The sequence below is a fragment of the Tursiops truncatus genome, chromosome 8 (assembly GCF_011762595.2).
Source record: "Tursiops truncatus isolate mTurTru1 chromosome 8, mTurTru1.mat.Y, whole genome shotgun sequence".
Classification (NCBI taxonomy): domain Eukaryota; kingdom Metazoa; phylum Chordata; class Mammalia; order Artiodactyla; family Delphinidae; genus Tursiops; species Tursiops truncatus.
In genome coordinates this window covers 48,689,827-48,717,826 of record NC_047041.1, presented here as the reverse complement: position 1 = coordinate 48,717,826, position 28,000 = coordinate 48,689,827, and the positions used below count along the sequence as shown (strand labels likewise).

Here is a 28,000-nt window from a genome sequence, read left to right as displayed (position 1 = left end):
TTAAAGTCTCATTTGAAAATACACATTTTTTAAACTTTAAATATAGATAAGCTGTAGTTTATGCTTCAGTAATCTCTGCTTTATTTTCACAATGTATTAGTACTTGATATTCCTTTCATATTTTCTATTCTGCCCTCCAAGAAAAACATTTCAAGGTTTCTGGGGTTTGTTTTGGTGATTTACAGCTAAAAGGATTTTTTAATGCCTTTCTCCTACCTATACCCACCAATATCAATGGGTACATTTTCATATAGCTTGTTTAGAAGGCAGTAAAGCAGCTTAGACAAATCATCATTGTTTAGACTAAGGAAATGTTTATGAAAGTGGAGTGATTTTCAAGCCCTTTTGATCCACATGGGGAGCACTAGACCAATATCTAAATTAGTGCATGATACAGATACATATTTCAGTTCTGACTCAGCATTCATGTTGGTCAATCCATAACTTGGAGAAGTTCAATAGAACTTCATTTTACATATGAAGAAATTGGGTACCTGGGAAGTAAAACCTGGCTTGGCCTGTGGTTACGTGAAACCATTTATAGGCTTTATCCATGCTGCTTAGTGTGAGCATTCATTCACTTCACTGCAGAAATACTGTTTGATCACAGCGTGCTGCCCCAGTCCCTGCTGGAGACATTCCATAATATGTGGTATATGGACCTATTGCCATTGTAAACTATAAGGAGTTCTGAATTCTGAATCACACCTGGTCCCAAGGGTTTACAATAAGGGATTGTTGACCTGTAGTTATTTTCTTTCCACAATAGTCATCTAGGTGATTTGGTACTTAGAAGCATAAATACAGTGACAATATTCTACCTTCTAACCTCTCCCCTTTCAGCGCAAAGCTGCAACATGACTGGGTCATAAGCCAGTAAACTGCCTTTGGCCGCCAGATGTTGTTAACAGTAGGTAATACGCTCTTTTCTTCTGCCAGGCACATACGCAGTTAGGCATGCAGCAATTGTTTAATGGATAAATAAGTTGTTAAATTTTAACACTTTGATGGATTGCTCAATCCTTTAAGTAATAGTTGACTTACATCACCTCTTATAACCTGATTCTTTTGTGACAGATGTTAGCTAGTGAAGTGGACTGTTACAGACAATGAAGGAAATAGAACATTGTTTATGAAACCCTAGATGGCCTGGACAGGAGACTAAATTGGAATCCTTAATTCCCAGTGCAGAGAGGGCCTTGATATTTAAGAATAAAAATATTAATAGCTGAGCTTTATGTCATGTGTTTAATGTCATGACCATAAAGCCATTACTGTAACACTTAAGTTTATCTTCTAAAGGAAGCCTGTGAAATGTTTCCAGAATGACTTGGTTTTTAGTGATATTAATTATTGTTTTCTTTCGGGACCTGATTCTTTGTAGATTCCAAGATGATGCAGTTTCGTCAAAGGCTGTTCCATCCTCAGTTTCTTTAAAAATAAAAAATACTCTGCAATTAGGTAAAACATTTTTAGATGGACTACCGCCATCTGGTCTCTTTTCCTGTCACCCAGGTTTTTCATCAACCACAGCTCTATGAAAGGACATTGAAGGGTCTCCTGTTACACACAATATACTAATGCTCATTAGAGAACATTAAAATAAGATGACAGCTTCCATTATCAGCCTACACAATAATCTTTCCCTACCTTCTGTCCTCTTATTTCCCACTTAGTTTGTGTACTACTAACTATATTGAGGTAACATGACCACTAAGTTTGAAGATTCTTTGAGACCAAGAGCTATACCGTATTTGTTTTCACATTTCCTTCTGTGCTTAAAACAGGACTTCTGTTTCTTCAGTAAATATTCATTGAGTATCCACTAGGTGTCAGATATTATACTAGGTAGATTCTGGGGACACCAAGGTAACTAAACAGGGAACATGCTATTCAGAGTCTAACAGTCTTGTGGAGGAGAAGTGGAAAAATAGATCTGTAAGTCAAAAAAGCTGCAGTGTAATATTATAGTGGAATAGATGATTTCCTGGTTTAAGAGTTCTAAAAAAATCATTTCCAAAAACATCTCCCCAGTAAGTCTGACTCAGTGACTAAATTTCCACCACTAGAATGTCATTATAAGACATTACACTGTGGTTGCTTCTGGGCAGGAAAACTAAAGGATATTAATGGGCTGTGAAATCACTTTTTTATTCCCCTTTTTAAAGTTTTTAGATTTACATAGTACAATTCACTCTTTTTTTTTTTTTTTTAATAAATTTATTTATTTATTTTTGGCCGCATTGGGTCTTTGCTGCTGCACGCAGGCTTCTCATTGCGGTGGCCTCTCCTGCCGCGGAGCACAGGCTCCAGGCACGCGGGCTTCAGCATTTGTGGTGTGTGGGCTCAGTAGTTGTGGCTCACAGGCCCAGCCGCCCCACAGCATGTGGGATCCTCCCGGACCAGGGCTCGAACCCATGTCCCCTGCACTGGCAGGCGGACTCCCCACCACTGCGCCACCAGGGAAGCCCCAATTCACTCTTTTTGATGTATAATTCTACAGGTTTTGGCAAATGCACAGTCATGTAATCACCACAATCAAGATATAGAACAGTTGGATCACCCCCCAAAATTCTCTCTTTTTATAATTTGTGATAAAAATTAATTTTATTTTTCAAAAATTAATGCTGGAATGTTCTATGTATATCTACTCTTAATTCAAAAAAGTATGTCTTTTGGGACAGCACCTTTTATCTTAAGCCTCTTTAGAAATACAGATATCCAAGGAGGGGCTGAATCATTATACCATTGTTAGTTGTCCACACCTTGGTTTGTAGATGAAGCTGTTGAAAGGAATTAGGACTCAGAAAAGGTAAAGGGTGCATTGTGTATGTAGTGTGTGTGTCTTAGGTTAGAAAGAGGGTAGGGGTCAGTGGGCAGAATTGGAGATTAGGGCCTGACAGTGGAACAGTGTACATGGAAGGGTAGATACGGGTAGTGTGTTTTGTGTTTAGTATAAGGGCCCTGGGTTCTCAGAGATAAGAAACACCAAATAAAGAGATGAGCCCTGAAGAGGAGGTCCTCACGTGAAGATGAATTTTTATCTGGAGCTACAGAACTGGGATTCTAGTACTGATTCTGCCAGTAACCTGTTCTCAAAAAGTCATATCCCCTTTCTGGGCCTCAGTTTCATCATCTATAAAAAAATTTGCATCAAGTATATTCTAAAGCCCATTTCAGTTTTCTTCAACTAGAAACAAACCTTTGTGTGTGTGTGTGTTTCTCAATTTCTGTCCTCCAGTTTCAACTAAAGAGACCCATCTGTAGATAACAATAACCAAACTCTAGCAAGCATTATGATCCCCTAAAATTTCATGTAGTTTGATGTCAGAAGCTGCAGAGCACAGTTAGGGCTGATCTGAATTGGGCTTCAGTGACACAGCTCTCTGACCCTCAGTCTTCTCATTTATAGAATGACTGTATATACTCTATGGTTCCCTGTAGTTCTCACATTTTATGACTATGAAACCTATTAAAACTACCAGTGTTGGGCTTCCCTGGTGGTGCAGTGGTTGAGAGTCCGCCTGCCGATGCAGGGGACACCGGTTCGTGCCCCGGTCTGGGAAGATCCCACATGCCACGGAGCGGCTAGGCCCGTGAGCCATGGCCGCTGAGCTTGCACATCCGGCGCCTGTGCTCCGCAACGGGACAGGCCACAACAGTGAGAGGCCCGCGTACCGCAAAAAAAAAAAAAAAAAGAATTCATTTAATCTTCCTGATTTACTAGTGTGGTAGAGACTAGTTGTTCATCAAAACATGGGCAAGTAAAAGGACTACATTTCCTGGCCTCCTTTGCAACCACATTACTGTGTTCTGGCCAATGAAATACGGGCAGAAGTGATCAACACCACCTCCAAACCTGAGCCATGAGGCTTTCCCATGCAATTGTCCATGCTCTCTTCCTTCATCTATCAGAGGATCCATTAGAATCGTTATGCAAGGGGCTCTCTCTTTCTCCCCCTACCACCTGCAACCTCCATTGGATTGTAATCTGAGTCAGAAATAAACTCGTTTTGTTAAGTCACTGAGATGTGACCGTTACAGCAGTTAGTGTACCCTGACTAAAACAAGGTTTGACAAGAACCCAGAGAAGGAAGAGAGAAATTGTTCACAGTGTCTGGCTCATTATGTACAATAAAAAGGGTGATTAACATCATTAACTTAAAAGATGACGATTACTTTTATGGGAGATATTATGAGCAAATAGCTGTTAAAGTACTTCAGGTAAAGTGTGAAAAATGTAAGGATTTACACTCTGGTTTCCAAAGATTTTCATAGACACCCTGGGGACACCTCAAGGAATGAAGATACCATCCCTACAGTGTCTCGTACGCTGTGCTGCTAAATCAAGTGAACACATTTCACTAAGTTTTATAAAGATGTAATAACAAGTATGAATACATTTTTTATGCTGCATTGGGAATCCTTCCTCCATTTTCTTTTTGGTGCACGCGGGCCTCTCACTGCCGTGGCCTCCCCCGCTGCGGAGCACAGGCTCAGCGGCCACGGCTCACGGCTCACGGGTCCCCCGCTCCGCGGCATGTGGGATCCTCCCGGAGCCGGGCATGAACCCGCGTCCCCCACATCGGCAGGCGGACGCCCAACCGCTGTACCACCAGGGAAGCCCCTTCCTCCATCTTGATGTTTTTCTCTTGTTTATTCAAATCCAAGAGCTGAAATGTGGGTTTTCAATTTCTCCCTCGAGTTAGCCTATATATAATCAATAGCTTCCTTCACTCTAACACATTTTCTGAACATTGCAGTATTTAGCTGGAGCCATATTTTTATCTTGAGGAATTAAATTTCTATAATTTGGTTTACCCTTGGTTTTTGAATGATCTAATGTCATATATATATATATATATATATATATATATATAATTTTATTTATTTATTTATTTATTTTTGCTGTACGCAGGCCTCTCACTGTTGTGGCCTCTCCCGTTGCGGAGCACAGGCTCCGGACGCGCAGGCTCAGCGGCCGTGGCTCACGGGCCCAGCCGCTCTGCAGCATGTGGGATCTTCCTGGGCCGGGGCACGAACCCGTGTACCCTGCATCGGCAGGCGGACTCTCAACCACTGTGCCACCAGGGAAGCCCCTAATGTCATATATTTTTAAATTTATTTATTTATTTATTTTTGGCTGAGTTGGGTCTTTGTTGCTGCGCGGGGGCTTTCTCTACTTGCAGAGAGCGGGGGCTACTCTTCGTTGTGGTGTGTGGGCTTCTCATTGTGGTGGCTTCTCTTGTGGCGGAGCATGGGCTCTAGGCATGGGGGCTTCAGTAGTTGTGGCTCGCGGGCTCTAGAGCGCAGGCCCAGTAGTTGTGGCACACGAGCTTAGTTGCTCCGCGGCATGTGGGATCTTCCCAGACCAGGGCTCGAACCCCTGTCGCCTGCATTGCCAGGTGGATTCTTAACCACTGCGCCACCAGGGAAGCCCTCGTGCCATATTTTTGATCTAGCAACTTTTTGCTGTGTTTTCTCTTTTTTATGCTTATTTGCAAAGTTGATTCCTATGGAATTGCACGGATAGCTACTTAGGCTTTTAGCTTCACATTTTCTCCTCAAATGCAGATGAATTATTTCTTCTTGACTTTGGTGAATCAGAATATTAGCACAGCCTCCCAAGACTATTTGCTGCTATTACCCTTATCGTGCTCCTTCTCTGAATCTTATGTTTTCAAAACATTTAGGAGCTGGGCAATTGGTTTTGAAGCCTTGATAAGTGTTCATGGAAGCTATGTGGCTTAGAGGAGACAAACAGGCTTTGTATTCAGACAGACCTGATTTCCAGTACTGGCATAGCCACCAACTATCTATATATGACACTGGTCAATTATTCACTTCTTAGGAGTCACAACTAAAATTAAGATGGTAAAACCCACTTTGCAAAGATAAATGGGATATATAGGACGATTTCTTATTTTTCTTTCTTTTTTTTTTTTTTTTTTGGCTATGCGGCATTGCATGCTGAATCTTAGTTTCCCCATCAGGTATTAAACCCACGCCCCCTGTGGTAGAAGGGCAGATTCTTAACCACTGGACCACCAGGGAAGTCCCTGATTTCATTTTTTTTAATATGGATACAATAATCTTAAAATACTAGCAAACCAAACCCAGAATGTACATTATAACCATGTATTTATATCAGGAATATGTTTGGTTTAATATTTTTAAAAATCAAAATATAATTTATACCTTAACTGATTGATGGGATAAACACATTTCGTCATTTCAATAGAAGCAGAAAATTTTTAATAAAATTCAACATCCATTCATAAAACCGAAAACCTTACCAAACTGGGACTAGAATTTATCTTTTTCTGTTTTTTGACTGCATCAGGTCTTCGTTGTGGTGTGCAGGCTTCTCTCCAGTTGTGGCGTGCAGATTCTCTCTAATTGTGGCACGCAGGCTTCAGAGCGCGTGGGCTCTGTAGTTTGCAGCACGTGGGCTCTCTTGTTGAGGCGTGCGAGCTCAGTAGTTGTGGCTCACAAGCTTAGTTGCCCCTCGTCATTGGGATCTTAGTTCCCTGACCAGGGATTGAATCCACACACCCTGCATTGGAAGGCGGATTCTTAACCACTGGACCAGCAGGGAAGTCCCTAGAAGAGAAGCTCTTAAGCTGATAAAGGATATCTATTTTTTAAAAACTTATGCTTTAGGAAGCAAAAGCTGTATTAAATTGATAAAGGATAACTTTTAAAGTATATAATACTTAATGTTTAAAAGATGAAAAATTTTCCTTTGAGATCAAGAATAAAAGATTTATTTTATTCCCCATTGTCCTGGAGGTCCTAGCCAGCACAGTAAAGCAAGAAAGAAATATAAATAAAGGTGTTAAGGATTGGAAAGGAAGAAAGGAAAAACAACTACATTTAAATTATTAGACTTAATAAGAGCTTAGAAAGTTTACTGCATACAAGACTAATTATAAAAATCAATTGCATTTTTATATACCAGCCACAAATAGTTGTGGTTTTTTGTTTGTTTGTTTTTTGTTTTTTTGCGGTATGCGGGTCTCTCACTGTTGTGGCCTCTCCCGTTGCGGAGCACAGGCTCTGGACACGCAGGCTCAGCGGCCATGGCTCACGGGCCTAGCCGCTCCGCGGCATGTGGGATCTTCCTGGACCGGGGCACGAACCCGTGTCCCCTGCATCAGCAGGTGGACTCTCAACCACTGCGCCACCAGGGAAGCCCCACAAATAGTTTTTAAAAGTATCTGAAATGGACAACTTATAATAGCATTAAACATAACAAGTACCTAGGAATAATCTAACAAAAGATGTGTCTATCTCTAGAGAGAAGACCAAAACTTTATTCAGAGACATTAAAGAAGACATAATAAATATTCCATGTTCAGACTAACTATCTTTCACCCCACTTCTTAATGCTCTGAATATAATACCCTTTCTGAAGCCCAAGTCCTGGTGCTTCAGAAACCTTCTTGTCTCCAGCTCTTTGTTGCTGTAAACAAATGTCTGGATAAGAAGGAAGAACTAAAACTCTGCACAGAAATGGCTCCTAATAGTCTCAGCACTGTTGTGTCGAATCCTGGACACAAACTTAACTGTCACCAGCTCTGATGACAAGGGACACTCTACTGGGACTACATGGTACACCCTGACCTTTGAGAGTTCTGGGTAAGCCCAGCACATCTCCAAACAAAAGAAAAGTCAGCATTTATAGATGGGTTCACTCTATCCAAATCACATTCCTTCTTTTGATCCTTAGTACAAGCCTATGGGGAACAGTTTTGTATTACCCCCATTTCATATGTGAGAAAGCTGAGTTTCCTCAAGGTTAATGACAACCAAAAATAGTCAACTATAAAGCTGGGACTCAAATCCAGGGCTTTTGACATCAAATTTGATGCATTCAAACACAGCATTTTTTTTTTTTTTTTTTTTTTTTTTTTTTTTCGGTACGCAGGCCTCTCACTGTTGTGGCCCTCCCGTTGCAGAACACAGGCTCCGGACACGCAGGCTCAGCGGCCATGGCTCACGGGCCCAGCCGCTCCGCGGCATGTGGGATCTTCCCGGACCGGGGCACGAACCCGTGTACCCTGCATCGGCAGGCGGACTCTCAACCACTGCGCCACCAGGGAAGCCCCCAAACACAGCATATTTTTGAGAGCAACCCTGTCCTACCACTTTTCCAGGGCAAATACAATGTCTTACAGATTCTTGAGTCTTTTGACTGGGCAAATCTTTTCCTGATGCCTCTCTTCTCAAACAATTGAGTTTCTAAAGGCATTATATTTTTACATCTTAGAAGGAAAGCAAAGGAGAGAAAGGAGAGAGAAAAGTAGGGACTTTAAAATACTTGCTTCACAAATTGGCCGTTGATTTTTTTTTTAATTGAAGTATAGTTGATTCACAATGTTGTGTTAGTTCCCCGACCAGGGCTCGAACCCGTGATATATATATATTCTTTTCCCTTATAGGTTATTATAAAATATTGAATATAGTTCCTTGTGCTGTACAATAGGTCCTTGTTGGTTATATATTTTATTTATAGTAATGCGTATCTGTTATTCCCTACCTCCTAATTTATCCCTCCTTCTCCGGCAGTTAAATTTTATAGTCAAGCCAAAACTTTCTTTCCCTTACCTGTGACATGAGATAATAGATTTACGTCTCTTTCTCAGACTTTTTAGGATTAAATAAAGTAAAAAATGGAAAGGGCTTAGCACAGTGCCTAGCACATAATATGTGCTTAGTAAATGTTGTTGGCATTTATTGTTATTGGCAGCTACTATAGCACCAGAAGATAATCCCACAGGCTTTACAACCAGAGTATTGCCCAGATCAAGGCAGAGGAAGCACAACCCCAGACTAACTGCAGCCTTTTTTTGCCAGGTCTTTTGTGCTATTCTTAAAGAGACATCCTTTCCCTAGAGAGCTGCAGAGGGGAGGAAGACCCCTGGAAACTAAGTGTTTTTGGTTCTCAACATGTGATTCACAGGGAAGCTATATTGTTTAAGACATCTCCTTTGTTCATTTGTTCATTCTTTTATTTTTTACTCAATGGACCTTTATTGAAGAGCCAGCTATGTACCAGGCGCTGTGCTAGTCACTGAGAATGGAGAGAAATACATCATAAAATAGCGTTGTAGAGGGAACTCTGGGGCGATCATCTCAGGTGCAAAGCTCTGGGGGTCCAGGACTGTTCCTTTGGAGGAAGAGGGGGCAGACTACCAGTTATGGCGGGAAATGTATGAGCTTGACATCAGAGGGATCAAGGTTTGAATCAAGGTGCTGCTTACTTTCTTGTGTGAACTAGAACAAATTCTTCATATCTCTAACCCCCCATTTCTTCATCTGTTAAATGGGAACTAAATACTTACCATGAAAGGGTATTATAGAGATTCAGTGGTGTCATGTAAATGATACGCTTGGCCTTTAGTGGCTCCCACTCCTCATGAAATTGATCCGCCCTCCGCCCCACCAACCTCTCCCCTCCAAATTGCATTTTTCTTTGTTGTGGTTTCTTTTTCCCTTTAAACCTGACTTTAATTTGCTGTAAAACTGCTCTCCAACAAATAATAATAATAAAATAAGTGGAGAAGTGAGTGGGACACACAGTGTACTTTGCCCCCAACCAGGAAGCCACCCTCCCACTTCTCTTCCCACACAACCATCATGTTTCAAGAACAAACTACTGGGTCTCAAAGGCCAGTCATCCTTAATTGCCCATAACCAAGCATTTCAGACCATCTCTGATTAGTACATCAAAAGGAGCCCATTGCGTGTAGGTGGACTATTTCCACATTTGCTCTTTATCCCTCAGTAACTGGTCAGACTATTCAGAAGGGAAAAGGATCTTGAAAGGTTGTTGACTCTAGAAGAATGCTGAGTATGTCATCCTGGGCTCTTGATGCATCAGGACAAATATCCTTTGTTCTCTCCTGGATAGTGATGCCATAGCTTCTTGGTTTCTATTTGAACCCTGCTCTAAACACTGAAAAGTTGTGTTTTTCATTTGTTTACTTCACCATTTATTCATTCATTCACTCACTAGACATTTATTGACCACCAACTATGTACCAGGCCTGTGCTAGACCTTGGGGATATATCAATGAAAAAGACAGACAGACTAGACCAGGGTAGACAGACCAAAAAACCAAAAATCATGTCATCAAATAAATTAACAAGAAAATTGTGATAGATAATTACTGCAAAAGAACTAAACAGGTAATGTATAAAAGAGTAAGTAAGTAGAGAGGGGAAACAGAGTGGTCAGAATGGGCCTATTTAAATTGAGCCCTGGGACTTCCCTGGTGGTCCAGTGGTTAAGAATCTGCCTTCCAGTTCAGGGGACGCGGGTTCGATCCCTAGTTGGGCAACTAAGATCTCACATGTCACGGGGCAACTAAGCCCATGTGCTCTAGAGCTCGCACGCCATGACTAGAGAGAAGCCCGCAAGCCGCAACAAAGAGCCCGCGCACCAAAACGGAAGATCCTGCGTGCTGCAATTAAGACCCGATGCAGCCAAATAAATAAATATTTTAAAATAAAAATGAATAAATTGAGCCCTGAGGTGCCAATATGAGAAAAGCCAGGAAGAAGCTTTCTCAGCAGAGGGAACAGTAAGTGGAAAGGTCTCTGAGAGGGGGGAGAGCTTGGTATGTTTAGAGAAATTAAAGGAGTATGAAATGAAGACTAAATAGGGTTTTATAAGCTAGGACTATGGATTTTACCTTAAGTGTAATTTACTAACTATTCAACAAACACTGAGTGCCTAACCTGTGCCAGGCATTGTTCTAGGCTCTGGACATGCAACATGTAACTCTTGAAAGTTACATTCTAGTGCGGGAGACAAGGAGTAAACAAAATAAATAAGTAAAATAGATAGCATTTTTAGATAGTGCTAAGGAGAATATTTTAATAAACTAAGAAAAGGAGTTACGTGTAGGGTCGTAATTTTAGATAAGGGTGGCCAGATAAGGCCACACTGAAAAAATTACATTTATGTAAAGATTTGAAGTGTCCATGTGCTGTCCAGGGGCAGAGCCCAATATTTAGAGGTCAAGGAAGATGAAGAGCACCAGGAAAGGGGAATGACAAAAGTATCTGGAATAGTAAGAGAAAAATCAGGCAATTGTCCTGGAAGCTAGAAAATGTTTCAGGGAGGAGAAAGATCAACAGTGTAAAATGCTGCAGATACTAAATAAAGATAAAAACTGAGACACAATCATTGGATTTAGCAATGTGGAGGTGGAGGTCATTGGTGACGTTGAAAGATCAGTTTCACTGCTATAGTGGAAGCAAAACCCCAGTAGGAGTATGTTCAGAGAGCATTGGAGTAAGGGAACTGGAGACCTTGAAAATAGAGACACTTTCAAGGAGTTTTGCCATAAGGAAAGGGATGAAATTAGGTAGTAGCCACAGGAGAAGTTAGGTCAAAATAGAGTTTTTCCTCCAACTTTTAAAAATGCTCATTTACATTTTTGTAAATGTAAAAAGTTGAAAGAATAGCACCGTACCCATATATTCTTCACCTCGTTGTAGCAATTGTTGACATTTTGCCATATTTGCTTTCTCTCTAGAGAGAAGGGTTTCTTTAAAGATTTTTTCAAACTGTGAAATATAATGCACATACAGAAAAGTCCACAAAACAAAATGTATAACTCAATGAATGACCACAAAGCTAACACCCATGTAACCAACATCAGTATCAAGAACTAGTACACTGCCTGCATCCCTACAGCCCCCTTGTGCCCACTCCCTCCCATTAAAAGGTAACCACCATCCTGAATTTTCATAGTAATAACTTCTTGCTTTTCCTTCTAGTTTTACTGCATAATAGTGAATTTCTAAACACTACAGTTTCATTTTTTGCTTGTTTTTGAGCTTTAAGAATGGAATAATACATACAGCGATATTCTGTATATCTAACTTCTTTAGCTCATATGTTGTGGGTTTATTTCTCCATTGTATAGTATTCTGTTATAAAAATATGCCACCATTTATTATTCATTGTACTGTTTATGGTCATGTTGATTGTCTCCAGTTTTTCACTCATACGAATAATGCTGAATGCTGCTGTGAATGTGCCTGTATATGTATCTTGGTGCACATGTAAATGCATTTCTATTGGGTATATTCCTAGGAGTAGAATTGCTGGGTCATAGGTATGTATAAATGCAACTTCCACAGCGAATACCAAAGAGTTTCCCCATTGGTTGTGCCAATTTACATTCTCATCAGCAATGTTTGAAAATATGTTGCTCCACATCCTTTTCCTTCTTTTTCTTTTAAATGCTTGCCATCTTAGTGAATATGTTGTGGTATATCATTGTGTAATTAACATTCCCCTGAGTACTGATGTTCTTTGACCATTTGGATATCATCTTTTGTGACACGCCTTTGAAGATTTTTGCCCATCTATACATTTGAGTTGTTTAACTTCTATTGATTTGTAGATGTTTTTTCTATATACTAGATATAAGTCCTTGTAGATTATATGTGTTGCACATCTTCTCTCAGCCTGTGCTTTGCCTTTTCATTTTCTTAATGCTGTCTCTATATGAATAGAAGTTCTTCATTTAATGTAGTTAACTGATCAGTCTTTCTGTATTGTGCTTTTTTGGGTTCTGTTTAGGAACTTTTCCTCTATCTCAAGGTAGATATTCCCTGAGGTAATCTCCTAGAAGTTGTATTGTTCCACTTTCCACATTTAGGGCTATAATCTACCTGGTGTTGAGTTTTGTATATTGTCTTTCCTTTTTTTAGTATATGGATATCTAATGACCCAGTACCATTTATTGAAAGACCATCCTTTCCTCCCTGTTCCACCTCTATGATAAATCAGATGTTAATGCGGCAGTTCATTCCTAAGCTTCGTGTTTTACCCCATTGGTCTATTTTCTTGCCTTGCCGTTACCATACTGACTTAATTACTATAGCTTTAAAATAAGTCTTGATATCTGATGAAGCAGTTAGTCCAACCTTGTTCTTTTTCAAAAGTGTCTTAGCTGCTATTGGACCTTCCATGTCCCTACAAATTTTAGAATCACCTTATGGAGTTTCATAAACAAAACAAAAGTCTTCTTGGGATCTGGATTGGAATTGCAATGCATCTATAGATAATAGAATTGATGTCTATAAAATAATCGAGTCTTCCAACCCATGAATATAGTATATCCTTCCTTTCTTTTTTTTAGTTCTTCTTTAATTTTTCTCAATAAAGTTCATAGTTTTCTGTGCAAAGATCTTGCACATTTTTTTGGTGTGAATTTATTTCTAAGTATTATTTGAAACTTTAAAGATTTTAATGCCTGTTTGTTGCTGGTGCATAGAAATACAATTGATTTGTATTTTGGCCTTTATACTGCAACCTTCTTAAACTTGCTTTTTAATTCTAGTAATTTATCTGTAGGTTCCTTTGGATTTTCTATGTATGTAACCATGTCATGTGTGAATAATGACAGTTTGTTTATTCCTTTTCTTCACTCTGAAATTACAAAATACTTCCTTATGTCTGTTAGTAATTTTAAAATGATAATGAAATCTTTGATTTATCTGGAATTTATTTTTGGTATACGGTATGAGGTATGGCTACAAGCTAATTTTTTTTCCCCAGATGAATATCCTGATTTTTTATTTAACAGTTATTGAATAAACCATCTTTCCCCAATAATTTGAAATGAGACCTTTATAATATATTAAATTCCTATGTGTATTTGACTGTATTTTTTATGGTTTTTCCTCTGTTCACTGATCTCTTTCTGTCTTAGTTATTGTAACTTTAAAATGTTTTAATATATGGTGGACTTTTTTATAGAGTATTTATTGCTATTCTTTTAAATTTTATTTATATGAATTTGAGAATCAGCTTATCTACTTCCAAAAGAAAATTCTGTTAGGATTTTTATTAGGAGAGCTTGAAATTATACATTCTGTTTCTGATGTTGAGTCTTCCTACCCATGAAGAGGAGCTGCCTTTCTAATTGTTCTGTGTTCCTTAGTATTATAATATAGACCTTGTGCATTTCTCATAATTTATTCCTAGACATTTGTCTTTTTTGTTGATATTGTTAATGAAGATATTTACTGCATTATATTTTCAAACTGGTCATTGTTTGCTTGAAGTTTGCATAGTAGTTTTTCTGTGAGTTAATTTTGTAATCCAACCACTGAACTAAATTCTCTTCTTGTCTGTAATAGTTATTCAGTTGATTCTCTTGTTTTTCCCCAGGTAAGCAATTATATCATCTCTAAACAATATTTCTCTTCTTTTTTTTCCATTAAGGGGTTATAAGCAGGAGGGCTATCTAATCTGATTACAATATTAAAGAATACATTGTCTGCAAAAGCAGAACCAAGGAAACTTTTTTGGAGTCCAGTACAGTAATTCAGGTACGAAAAGATTGTGATTTGGGCTAAGAGACTGACAGCAGAGATGGACGGAAGTCAATAGACTGGAAATATGTTTCGAAGGTAAAATATGTGACAGGGAACAGGCTGATCATATTATGTTAAAGATTTGCAAACATCTTGGAAATCTTCAGAATATAAGAATCATAGTTAGTTAGAAAGGACCATAAATATAATCAAGTGTGTACCCTAATCCTATCTTTTCTTGGATTCACTCCAACTTCCCAGCCACCTCCAGTGATAGCTCCCTACCTCCCATGTAGTCTATTCCATTTACTCAATTTACTCCGCAAACCCTTCTCTTCGTCAGTTACTGGGTGGGGCCCTAAGAAACATGGGTAATCAAGATTCACTCCCCTCTCTGGGGGAACTCAGAGAAAAGGACAACTCTCTTAGAAAGTTTCTTTCCTGGCAGATTCTACCTTCTAGTTTCCTGTCTAAATTCTCTTATAGAACAAGGCTGATCTCTCTTCCTATGCTGCTCACACCCCAGATGTTTGTAAAGCTAATCATAGCCTTTTGGGGTTTCTTATCCCCTTTTTCTTTTTTTCTTTTTTTTTTTTTTTAACCTGATCTCACTCCAAGTTCCCTCTTTATCCTGGTCCAAATTTAAGAAACTTGAAACTTGTACTTTTGTGTTATTTTTCTGAAGAGTTATTATGTCATATCTTTACCTTTACTCCATAATTCAATACCTGGGGAATTAGTGTTCATTATATATAGTTAGATATTCTTGTTCATATTTTTTTTGTTTTGACTTAGTGTTTCCTTTTTTTAAACTGTCTTCATTAAGGAGTTAGTATGTGAAGTGTATAATTAGCTTTGGAAACAATAGACTAAAGAGCCATGTAATCAATTACCTTGCCAGGCTCAGCAAACACTAGCTGGTTACAACGATAAAAGCATTTATCCAATGAAAAGACAGAATAAAATAATAATGCATATGGAAGGAAGCTCGCAAGTTGATTTGTGCTAAGTGAAATATAAATATATGATTTCTCCAAGATAAGCAACGGTATAGAATCTGCTTTTATGGATACTATATAACATCCAGTCCAAATAATAAGAATTTTTTTTCCCCAGTAGCCCATTACTCTTCCAAAGTAGTTACATTAATTATGTGTTCACAATCCCCATCCAATTTAACAGTCAATATATTTAATGAACATGTTATCTTCTTGGCCAGGCATTTTTGTGTAACATTTGAATATAACTGTATTTACAGTATCAAAGTCTTAATGCAATTTGACATGTTTTCCCAAGTGAGTTGCAGAGAAGTGACAGGGGGGAAGGCAAGAGGTTGTTTTCTGTGAAGAGGGTGACTGACCTTGGTCAGTTCAGAATGGAGACAGCTGTGAATTATAATGGGTTCCTCTGATAATTGTCATATTTAAACTAAACTGATGATATGATAGCTCAGGGAATAATTCCTGGTGCTTTGCAAGTGTTGTGGGGAGTTTGCTTCCCTGCATGATGTAAGATAATTTTTTCTCCTTAAATCTTTTCTTTAAGCATGGGTAACTTGAAATAGTGTAAATGGTTTTGCAGTCAGATATGTCCGACTTTGAATTCTGATATGAATCAGGACAATTCAATAGTTTTTTATTTTGCACGTTACTTAACTTTTCTAATTTGGTTTTTAAAAATTTAAATGGATTATAATATTTCCCTAATAAGGTTATTGTGAATTGAATTAATACAATGTGTGTGTATTATTGTCATTGTTCAATGTTCATATATATATAAATATATATATATATATATAAATATATATATAAAACCAACTAACAAAAACCCTTACTTAGTAGGTATTTAGTAATGTTAGAGGCCAAATTCCCCATCATGTGTTCCCTTTCTTTGCAATCCATTCATTTGCCTAAATTACTTCTCTCTTCTTTCATATCTGACATTTATTGGGTTAAGTTTTTTTGATTCTGCTTCTGAAATGCTTTTCAAATTAGTTTCACCACCTCCATTCTTTTTGGCAGTGCCTTAGTTCAGGATACTATTGTCTTTAGCCTAGATTATTGCATCAAGTTTTTAACTAAGGTTTTTCCCTCCCTCCAGTTCCCTTGGCACTTCCAGTACATCATCCACACTGTCCAAAGATTCTCAAAACACTTTTTTTTTTTTTTTTTTTTGCAGTACGCGGGCCTCTCACTGTTGTGGCTTCTCCTGTTGTGGAGCACAGGCTCCGGACGCGCAGGCTCTGGACACGCAGGCTCAGCGGCCATGGCTCACGGGCCCAGCCGCTCCGCGGCAGGTGGGATCTTCCCGGACCGGGGCACGAACCCGCGTTCCCTGCATCGGCAGGCGGACTCTCAACCACTGCGCCACCAGGGAAGCCCCTCAAAACACAATTTTGACTATGGCAACTTCTCTTGCCTAAGTACTATTAATAGCCAGTCTTCACTGCACAGATCTTGTCTTCTTCATCTTTCATCTCCGATATCAAACAGGGTGTTCTATGTTATCCACCCTCTTCCATTAGCTTCTTTAACTTTCTGTTATTGCATTAGGTTATAGCAAACTTTCTGAACAAAAAATGGCTTTTGAACATATTTTATTTTTTTAATATTTATTTATTATTTATTTTTGGCCGCACCAGGTCTTAGTTGTGGCATGCGTGCGGGATCTTAGTTCCCCGACCAGGGATTGAACCTGGGCCCCCTGCATTGGGAGCATGGAGTCTTACCCATTGGGCCACCGGGGAAGTCCCTGAACATATAATAAAGATGTTCAGCTTCACTTAGAATGAGAGATCTGAAAATTAAAACTACGTAAGATATTATTTTTCATCAGTTTGGCAAAGATAAAAAAGTTTGACAATACATTATTTTGGCTAGGGTATGGGGAACTATTCTCATACGTTGTTGATGGGAGCATAAATTAGTACAATCTTTTTGGAGAATAATTTGACAATATGTATCAAAAATGACCATAACTTTGACCCAGCATCCTATTTATCCTACAGAAATATACATACAAGATATATATGGAGAGTATTCACTGCAGCATTGGAACAGCAACAGGTGGAGAATAACCAGAATGTCTATCAACAGGGTGATGGTTATGTAAATTGCAGTATATCCACAAAATGTAATTCTAAAGAGTCAAAAAGAATGATGCAATCTCTGTGCAATGATTTTTTTTTTTTTTTTTTTTCCTTTCTTGCGGTATGCGGGCCTCTCACTGTTGTGGCCTCTCCCGTTGCGGAGCAAAGCTCCGGACGCGCAGGCTCAGTGGCCATGGCTCACGGACCCAGCCGCTCCACGGCATGTGGGATCCTCCCGGACCAGGGCACGAACTCGTGTCCCCTGTATCGGCAGGCGGACTCTCAACCACTAGGCCACCAGGGAAGCCCGTGTGCAATGATATTTTTTAAAATCTCTAAAATAAAATAAAATGCAGAGCAGTATATGTAGGATGCTATCATTTGTATAAAAATTTTAAAAGATACATATGCATGTATATTAAGTATTAAAACATCTCTGGAGTAACATACAAAGGATTGAAAAGAGTGATAACCTCCAAGGAGGTAAACTAGGAGAGACTTACGCTTTATGTTCTTCACTACTGTTTGAATTTTTTTTTTCACCAGGCACACATATTATTTTTTTAAAAAAACCCCAGAGCAATGGCTAAACAAACTATGGCAGATCACCTTGATGATATATGAGTCTGGTACTGTGCTGAATTCAAAACAGTCCTATGAGATGGCATTGTTCATCTCTAACAAAAAGCTAAACTGATGATGGATGAGATGGAATGTCTGGACAAGGTCCCCATGTCATTAAGAAGCAGAAGGGATATGAGCCTGGCCCTACCTGGCACCAACTCCCTGCAGCCTGCCTCGGAAGTACCTAAATTGTGAAAAATACCCCATTTTATTCTAGGTATAACTCTGCATGTCTGTGCTGTTTTTTCACTAGATTGGAAGCTTCTTGAAAGCAAGAGCCATTCATCAGTTTATCATCAACTACTATCACAATGGCTGGGGTGTGGTAAGTGCTCAGTAAAAGTTTGCTGATATCAACAGATGATTTTCTTTTAGCAACCAGATATTTATGAGATGTAAATGCTAGAACCTGTCATCTTTTGTAAAAGGTAGAATATTTTGTTTTAATTTTTTTCGGCTACACCGCACGACTTGAGGGATCTTGGATCCCCGACCAGTTATTGAATCCGGGCCACGGCACTGAAAGCACCAAGTCCTAACCACTGGACCACCAGGGAACTCCCAAGGTAGACTATTTTAATTTCTGTCTTCATTGTACCAAGCAATTTAAAATGGAAAAAATTGAGCTTGCCTGGTGGCACAGTGGTTAAGAATCCACCTGCCAATGCAGGGGACACGGGTTCAAGCCCTGGTCCGGTAAGATCCCACATGCCGTGGAGCAACTAAGCCCGTGCGCCATAACTACTGAGCCTGCGCTCTAGAGCCTGCGAGCCACAACTACTGAAGCCCACGTGCCACAACTACTGAAGCCCACGTCCCTAGAGCCCATGCTCCACAACAAGAGAATCCACCACAATGAGAAGCCCGTGCACTGCAAGGAAGAATAACCCCCGCTCGCCACAATTAGAGGAAGCCACGCACAGCAACGAAGAACAAAAGCAGCCAAAAATAAATAAATAAAACAAATAAATTCATTAAAAAAATAAAAAGGAAAAAGTGGAATCTTGATGGTAAACACTGTAGCCACAGAATTCAGGAGCAAGCTATTCTCTTTGATGTTTGGTTTTCTAATGCATAAGAGAATAATACGAAACATTCTAAACACACGTGCCTCTCCACATAGCTGACAGAGGCAAGTGTGAGACTGACCTTGTGGATTATCCTGTGAAAAATTTCACTCTATGCCTTTTGTTTCTAGCTCCGTTTGGACTACTCAGAGCAGGAGTTGTTGGCCCCAAGACTGTTCATGCCTGGGGGAGCTCTGCCTCATGTCAGAGGATTTCTGGCCCTATCAGCTCTAGTGACCTGCTTCTGAGATGTACAAACACTACACTCATTGCAGAGCTTCTAGACTTTGGAAAACTGTGGTATTTAGACTCTCCAGAGCAATCAGCAACTCCTAAAAGGCATTTGTTCAAAGCCAAACTGAAAGTTACTAGACATTTTCCAAAATAGTGCTTAAAGCAATACTTAGTTCACTGAATCTGAATTTATTGGTCTCCTCTAATTTCCCATCTTTTCTGGAGGTGTGAGTCAACCAATGGTGAACAAGGGTGAGGGGCTAGGATGTGGTTTGGGTCTATCAACTGGGACTTAAAACTTGGGTTTATCAACTTAGAATCTCAGAGAATTCCTTTTCCAGCATCACCTGGGCAAAGCAGAAAGGTAATAAAAATAGCACAGACTGAAAGCAGGCTGACCAGAGTTTGAAACTTGGTTCTGTCAACAACCGGTCATGTGACCTTGGGCAAATTACTTAACTTCTTTGAGGTTTTGTGTCCTCATTTTGCAATGTTGTGGTAAGAATTTGATAGATCATCATCAGCACACTTCCAGGTGTGTTTTAGGTGCTCAATAAGTCTTGATGAGCAACATGAGTTGAATAACATACTTAAGATGACAGGCATATAGAGGAGTTTAATAAATATTAATTCCCTCCCTACTCTCTACCCTCTCACTTTCAGTTCAGGTTATATGTTGCCCTTTGGTGAATTTTTCCCCTTCAAGATTGCTCCCAAAGGTCATCAAAGACTATTTTTAGGGCTTCCCTGGTGGCACAGTGGTTGAGAGTCCGCTTGCCAATGCAAGGGACACGGGTTCGTACCCCGGTCGGGGAAGATCCCACATGCCGCGGAGTGGCTGGGCCCGTGAGCCAGGGCCGCTGAGCCTGCGCGTCCGGAGCCTGTGCTCCGCAACGGGAGAGGCCGCAACAGTGAAAGGCCCGCGTATCGCAAAAACACACACACACACACAAAAAAGACTATTTTTAACCAGAGAAAAAAAATTAAGGCAAAAAGGGAGCATGCAGTGGAAATGTATTCACTTTAGCTTCCAAGCCCCAAAGGGATGACCTTGTTTTTCTATTTGTTTGGTCAAGAATAAACCTGTGCAACGCTGTTGAGCAGAGAAAATTTTTAATTTTAGTTTTTAAAACTGTTTATAGTGTTGCAAAATAGATTAGAAACTACAAATGGAGAGCGGCCATCGCCAAACCATGCATTAGAATCTTCTTACACTTTTATTACAAAGGCACCATGGATCAGTAGCTGAGCACATAGCTTTAATCTCTGACCAACCTAGATTAGAGTCCAAACTCTGTCCCTTATTTTCCTTGTGAGCTTGGGCAATTTACTTAACCAATCTGAGCCTCAATGTGCTTATCCGTAAAATGAGGCTAATAAGAGTATCCACCTCATAACAGCACTATTTACAATAGCCAAGACATGGAAGCAACCAAAATGTCCATCGACACACGAGTGGATAAAGAGGATGTCGTATGTGTATATATATATATATATATATATATATATATATATATATATATATATATACATACACATACATACACACACACACAATGGAATATTATGGAATATTACTCAGCCATAAAAAAGAATGAAATAATGCCATTTGCAGCAACATGGATGGACCTAGAGATTATCATACTAAGTGAAGTAAATCAGACAAAGACAAATACCATATGATATCACTCATATGTGGAATCTAAAAAAATATAAATGAACTTATTTACAAAACAGAAATAGACTCACAGACATAGAAAACAAATTTATGGTTACCAAAGGGGAAAGTAGGGGGCTGGGGGAGAAAGGGATAAATTAGGAATTTGAGATTAACATATATACACTATATAAAATATATGAACAACAAGGACCTACTGTATAGCATAGGGACCTACTGTATAGTTATTCAATATCTTGTAATAACCTAAAACGAAAAAGAATTTGAAAAAGAATATATATATGTATTATATATGTATATACATATAACTGAATCATTTTGCTGTACACCTGAAACTAACACAACATCATAAAACAACTATACTTCAATTAAAAAAAGAAAAGGGTATCCACCTCATGAGTTTTGTAAGGATTTAATTAAATAATTACTATGCTTACAATGGTGTCTGGCATAAGGCTCACTCTCAACAAATTGTAGCTGTTATTTTCATCATCTCATTTAATATAATCCCGCAAGCCAGCTACCATTATTGCCTCTATTTTACGAATAAGGAAACAAGAGTCTGAGATGATGAATATAAAAGTATTTAGCATATCACCAGGCAAATAGTAAAAGCTCGAAATATGTGAGCTTAAAAAAAAAAAGAATAAAAGCAATGTTCCCCAACCTGCAGATCAATATCTGTGATTAGAACTTAAAGTCGAGTACTGATCCTTTATGCTCTGCAGGCATTTTGAGTAGAAAGAGGAAACTAAAATGACCTATTAACTTGTCTATCTACTCCCAGGCGCTAGGAGGATATGGCCAGAGTCCCCATACAGCTAGCATGTAGGTGCTGCACGTGCTCAGTAAATATTTGCTAATCAACTAAGTGAAGCAGTGAGCACACAGCGGCCCTGTTCTGAATCTTTCCCATCAGGAGATGTTGTGCAGTTCCCGTTCCTGACCTACCCCCTCTCTTCATTGTGACTTCCTTCCTCATCTTAAACCTTCAGGAAAATTAACACGGGACCCTCCTCGCTGAAAGATAAGAGGATGTGTGCCTTCAACAAAACACTTGAGCATTCCTGGAGATGTCAACCCTGCAAATTTCACCCAAAGTCCAAAAACTGGGCTGACCACATCTAGTTGAGAAACCGTAGTAGAGTCTTTATTAAAAGTAGGCACCTGATGGGCTTCCCTGGTGGTCCAGTGGCTAAGACTCCATGCTCCCAATGGAGGGGGCCCGGGTTCGATCCCCGGTCAGGGAAATAGATCCCGCATCTGCAACTAAGACCCGGCATAGCCAGATAAATAAATATTTAAAAAAATAAAAGCAGGCACTTGAAAGATTGTAACATTTTGAGGGGATGAGCAGGACTCATGTTGTTTTGGAAAGGAGCATGTTTAAAGCCTGAATAATAAATAGTTAAGCATTGAAAAACTTACTTGCTTCAGTGATGCATAGTACAGGGAATGTGCCCAGCAAATGGTAGTTTTTATTACCAGAAAGAAGGGCAAGGGTTGAGGCCAAATCCCTTAATAATAAGTTCTCATATCCAAAAGCTCAAGTCCTCAGAAGATGGTCCTCAGAAACAGGATTTTATTGGTATGTTTACAAATTGCCTAGAAGACAGGCAGCTGTGATGGGAGTAATTGTGAGATTTAAGGTTAGAAGAATTTAGGTCCCAAATCCCAACACTAACATTTTTAGGCAGTGTGAATTGGATTAATCACCTGTCATCTCTGAGATTTGGGTTCCCCATATGAAAGTAATTCCCAGGATTTTTCTGAGTAACAAGAGAAACGTGGATTATAGCCCTTTATAAATTGTGAAGTACTCTTAAAAACACTAGCAAGTCCTTTTGTCTCTGGCCCTGTACCAGCGATGCCCTAAGAAAGGAAATACGGTGCTGTGCCTGAGGCGCCAGTTTTCCCATCAGATGGGCTGCAGAGATCTCATGAACTCACAGCCACTCTTGTATCAGATGCTGAGTTACTGACAGGGTAGAAGGGGACATGAAGGGGATCTGGGACACAGGAAATTCCACATCAGCTTTCTCAGATCTATCTAGCAAGGAACTCTTCGCCATCGTTCACCCTCATCAGGAAAACTCATCTGCACTCTCAACTTTCTCAAGGAAGAAATCCCTCTTACAAAGGATCCAGGAACTTGGAGGAAAAAGGGAAGCTGGAGGAAGAATGTTATTGCTCAGCACTTTGTTTTCAGAATATTCCTGCAGTGACTTTTCATCTTCAGACTTTTTCATCTTCATGTCAGTGTGAACAGCTGGCATGTTTCATGAGATCTTTCTTACAGCAGCAGTGTGGTGTCACACACAGAGCTTTAGAGTGACTCAAGGCTTGGCTCCAAGGCCCTATCCTTTCACTAATGTGTGACCTTCAGCTGATTTCTACTCCCTTTGAACTACGGCTGCTTCTGAAAACTAAGCAAAGCCATGGAGATAGAAGAAACATCACTTCTTAGCTCAAATTTTTGCTCTCAGAAGCCACACTTTTAGTTCCCAATTAGATTTCCTCTTGAATTGGTATCCAAATGATATTTCCTGAGTTATTCTAGTCTCCTCTACGGTTGTGACCTCCAACACGATCTTCTTAATCTGAGTACTTAGTGCCCAGGCCTGAACCCAGCACACAATATGTTCTCAGTACATGATTGTTAAATAACCAATTATAGGTATTAACTTAAAACTCATTGTAATCTCTTTGAGTGAAGCCCCCAAATTACCCACACAGTGCAAAGCAGGTGCTCAAGAAACACAAATTGATTAATTCATCCGTTCTGCATTTATCATCTCTTCCTCCTGCTTCATTTGCATCTTCTCATCTTTGGGAAGTTGAGATTTCCTGCTGTGTTTTCTGTTTCCCAGCTGTCACCAACCACTAGTACAAACTGCCGTCTTCTTGGAAAATCTCCCCTTAAAGGTAGGGTTTCCAGGTTTAGCAAATAAAAATATATGACAGCAAATTAGATGTGAATTTCAGATAAACAGTGAATAATTTTTTTAGTATAAAGGTGTCCCATACAACATTTGGGTCATAATTATACTAAATTTTTTAACTGTTTATCTTAAATTCAAATGTAACTGAAATCTATATTTTATCTGGCAACCCTACTTAGAGGGTCTTACCCCAAGCATAGACACCAATATGAAAGCTGTCATTTCTCAAAATTACACCTTTTAGGCTCCATGCTCATTAACTAGTCAGTCCCCAAACATGCCTAAGGAGAGAGCAAGCTGTTTTATTCTCCTTCAAGCACAGGCCCTGCTCAGAGTGATATGTTGGAGAAGAGAGAATCAAGTCTCTTAGTTTCCTTGCTGATCTCAAGTTTCCTTCCTTCCACCAATGAGCTTCTCTCTCTCTCTCCTCACCCATGGGATAGGTGCTTATAGAAATATTCCATCAGCACCCAGAAATCAGAGTATCCAAACACTAAACTTTGCCGCTCCCAAAACCAGTTTATCCTTCCAAATCTCCCTGCTGCTGTCATTGAAACAGAAACCTCACCTTCTCCAAACACAGGAGATGTTTTAACTTCTTTTAACGTCTTTTGTATGTCTTTTTGTTTAATGTCTTTTGTATGTCTCCTCCTTTTGTGTGTATTAAGTCACAAAGTCCTGGGTTTGTCCTTTTTTTTTAAAATTCATTTATTTTATTTTATTTATTTTTGGCTGCATTGGGTTTTGTTGCTGTGCATGGGTTTTCTCTAGTTGCAGCGAGCCAGGGCTACTCTTCGTTGTGGTGCGCGGGCCTCTCATTGCGGTGGCTTCTCTTGTTGCAGAGCATGGCCTCTAGGCACAAGGGCTTCAGTACTTGTGGCACGCAGTCTCAGTAGTTGTGATGTGCAGGCTCAGTAGTTGTGGCTCATGGGCTTAGTTGCTCCGCGGCATGTGGTATCTTCCGGGACAAGGGCTCAAACTTGTGTCCCCTGCATTGGCAGGCAGATTCTTAACCACTGCACCACTAGGGAAGCCCCTGGGTTTGTTCTTGCTGCTGTTTTTTATTTTTTGTTGTTTACCCTGCAGAAACATCTCTTGGACCTGCCTCTTCCATTCCACTTCTCCAGCCAGCCCTGCTGATTTAGTGTCATCACCTGGGGCCTGGATTGCAGCAACAGCATCCCAGTTCTTCTGGCTCCCTGCATCTGTGCAACTTCTAGTAAATTCATTGTTATATAGTGCCCTTTTCCCATCTGTGATTCCCTTTTGGGAGAGGCTGGCATGAGTCTCTATTTCTTGTTTAACAAATAAATACCAGGCTTCACAGCCCAGTCTTCAAGGCCCCAAACCTATATAGCTTCTTCTCCATGTCTGCTTTCCATAGACTGATGAAATCCAATTTCTATTTGCCAGTACCTGCTTCTGGCAACACCAACCCCATCACTGTATTAGCTTTGAGTCCCTAAATCCCTTCCTTCTCCTCCTCTGGGTCAATCCCCATCCCTTGCCTCCTTCAAAACCCAGCCCATTAGAAGATAACAAAGCCAATCTTGGGGTGAAGCAGGTCTTTCCAAATGAAAGAAAGCAAAAGATGAAAACATAAAGGGATTGTACAATAAATTTGATTACACAAGAATGAAAATTTTCTTTATGTCAAAACGTCCTATAATCAAAACAAGAGAAACTAGAGAAAATGTTTACCATGTATAACAAAGTTAATATTCTTGAAATAATTTTACAAACCAATTAGAAACAGACATTCCAAAAGAAAATGAAGAAAAGATACTAGTGTGTAACACACACACAACGTAGGAGAGGCCAAGGCCGAAAACATGAAAAACCATAATACTTCAGTAGTAATAGAGAAATGCAATTAAGATAAAGATGAGCTTCCCTTTTCCTTTATCAAATGGGCATTTTTAAAAAGGATGATGGGACTTCCCTGGTGGTCTGGTGGTTAAGAATCCGCCTGCCAATGCAGGGGACACGGGTTTGAGCCCTGGTCCGGGAAGATCTCACATGCCGCGGAGCAACTAGCCCGTGTGCCACAACTACTGAAGCCCACGCACCTAGAGCCTGTGCTCGACAACAAGAGAAGCCACCACAGTGAGAAGCCTGCGCACCGCACGAAGAGTAGCCCCCGCTCGCCACGACTAGACAAAGCCAGCGCGCAGCAATGAAGACCCAACACAGCCAAAAATAAATAAATAAATAATAATAATTAATTAATTATTTTAAAAAATTTTTAAAAAGGATGATGGTGTCGATATGAGTGCAAGATCAGGATTTTTCACACATGTTTTAGCAATCAATTTCAGGGTGTTTCTTGTACTTCTTTAAAATTGCATAGATTTGAAAAAATATTACTTTTTTACCTTATTAACAGTGTTTCCCAATTTTTCTACAGTAAATATGTATCCTTTTTATGGTTAACAATATACACAAATGCATTTTTTAAAGTCCTATAAAAATTAAAATGAAGATGAGGAGAGAGAAGAAGGAAAGTACATTATCTTAACTCTGAAAGACATGGTTTGGGAATCCCTGATGGCCAGTAACTAGCTGTGATTAACCTCTCAAGTCTAGAATCCTCACCTCAGAGAGCTGTTTTTAAGATGAAACCAAAAAAATGGTGTGTAACCTGTTGCCACGGTACCTGGCATTTTGTAAACATTCAAAAAATGGTGGCATCTATTATTATTCTGTTGTATCCTCAGCATCGAGTTTCAGTGTTCTGCGTATAGTAGGTGCTAAATTAAAATATCTGACTGATGATGTGATTTTATCTGGACCTTTAATATTTTTCTCTACTGACCCCAGACTCTCTTTCCCCTTTTCCTTTCCTCCTGCCTCTTCCACATCTGTCTAGCCATCCCCTTTCTCCTTCTCATTACACTCCATGTCTTATGGAACAATATTTCCCAAGTACTCTGAACAGCATTTTTCAAAATGCAACTCCCAAAGCCACTGACTTGTCAGCCTTACCTGAAGGTCAACAGCAATGACAAAGGTTGCCAGTCTTCTCTTCACTCTTTTACTAATACCTGACCTGAAACTCACCTGTCCTCGGGATGCTTCCTTTGCTTGACTGTACCTGAGTCTGCTCACATGAGTGCTTCCTGGTGGCTTGTGAAATGTCTGGCTGCTGGCCTTTTCTTTCCTCCAGGCTGAAGCTAATTCTATGTTTCTTATGATGCTTCCTGCATGTTCGTGTTCATCAGTCTTGAAAATTGTTTACAGCATTTACTAGTCAGCAAAATATCCCCCTTCCCTTTCTTGTCTTCCCCTCTTCATCCCTTCCACTTCTTCACCCTCTCCTCCTGAAAATATAATTATTAATTTTTTTTTCTCTGACATAAATTTGTATTTGCTTTGGGAAAGTAGGATGAATGCTTTTGTGCCTATGACCCATAGGCACAATATTGACTATATGTCCTTGTGTTATATTGATATTTCAGAAACATACACTAAATACTTTAGGGCAACTGATAAGAGATAATAACAGCAGGATGTGATGCTGCAACAAGCTCTGGATTCTCTCCCTCATAACCTCATAGCTGTTAAAGTATGTGATTATGGGATGTATCATTAGACCAGGTTTGAATTCTGTCTCCAATACTGTACAACCACAGGCAATTCACCCATCCTCTCTGAGCTTTAGCTTCTTCATCTATAAAAAGAAAATGATAACATCTATCTCAAAAGGTGAGAATTAGGGCTTCCCTGGTGGCGCAGTGGTTGAGAGTCCACCTGCCAATGCAGGGGACACGGGTTCATGCCCCGGTCTGGGAAGATCCCACATGCCGCGGAGCCGCTAGGCCCGTGAGCCATGGCCGCTGAGCCTGCGCGTCCGGAGCCTGTGCTCCGCAACGGGAGAGGCCACAGCAGTGAGAGGCCCGTGTAACGCAAAAAAAAAAAAAAAAAAAAAGGTGAGAATTAAATGTATGTAAAGCATGTAAGAGACAATCTAACACAGAGTAGGAGTAGAGACACTCTAACATAAAGAGAAATGTGAATTTCC

The 28,000-nt window shown here is 39.8% G+C and overlaps 1 long non-coding RNA gene across 4 annotated transcripts in view; it reads left to right on the top strand.

The window, feature by feature from the left end:
- LOC109552335 (uncharacterized) overlaps positions 1-27,689 on the top strand; it is a 39,969-nt gene extending 12,280 nt beyond the window's left edge. The window contains exons 3-5 of one of the 4 annotated variants that reach the window (XR_012333388.1): positions 14,255-14,361; positions 16,525-18,624; positions 25,066-27,689. This is a non-coding gene — a long non-coding RNA (uncharacterized lncRNA). Of the gene's footprint in view, positions 1-843; positions 4,840-14,254; positions 14,443-16,524; positions 18,625-25,065 lie in introns of those variants that run through there. The other 3 variants (XR_012333387.1, XR_002179134.3, XR_004527857.2) reach the window with 3 other exon arrangements.
- Positions 27,690-28,000: the final 311 nt, after the last annotated feature.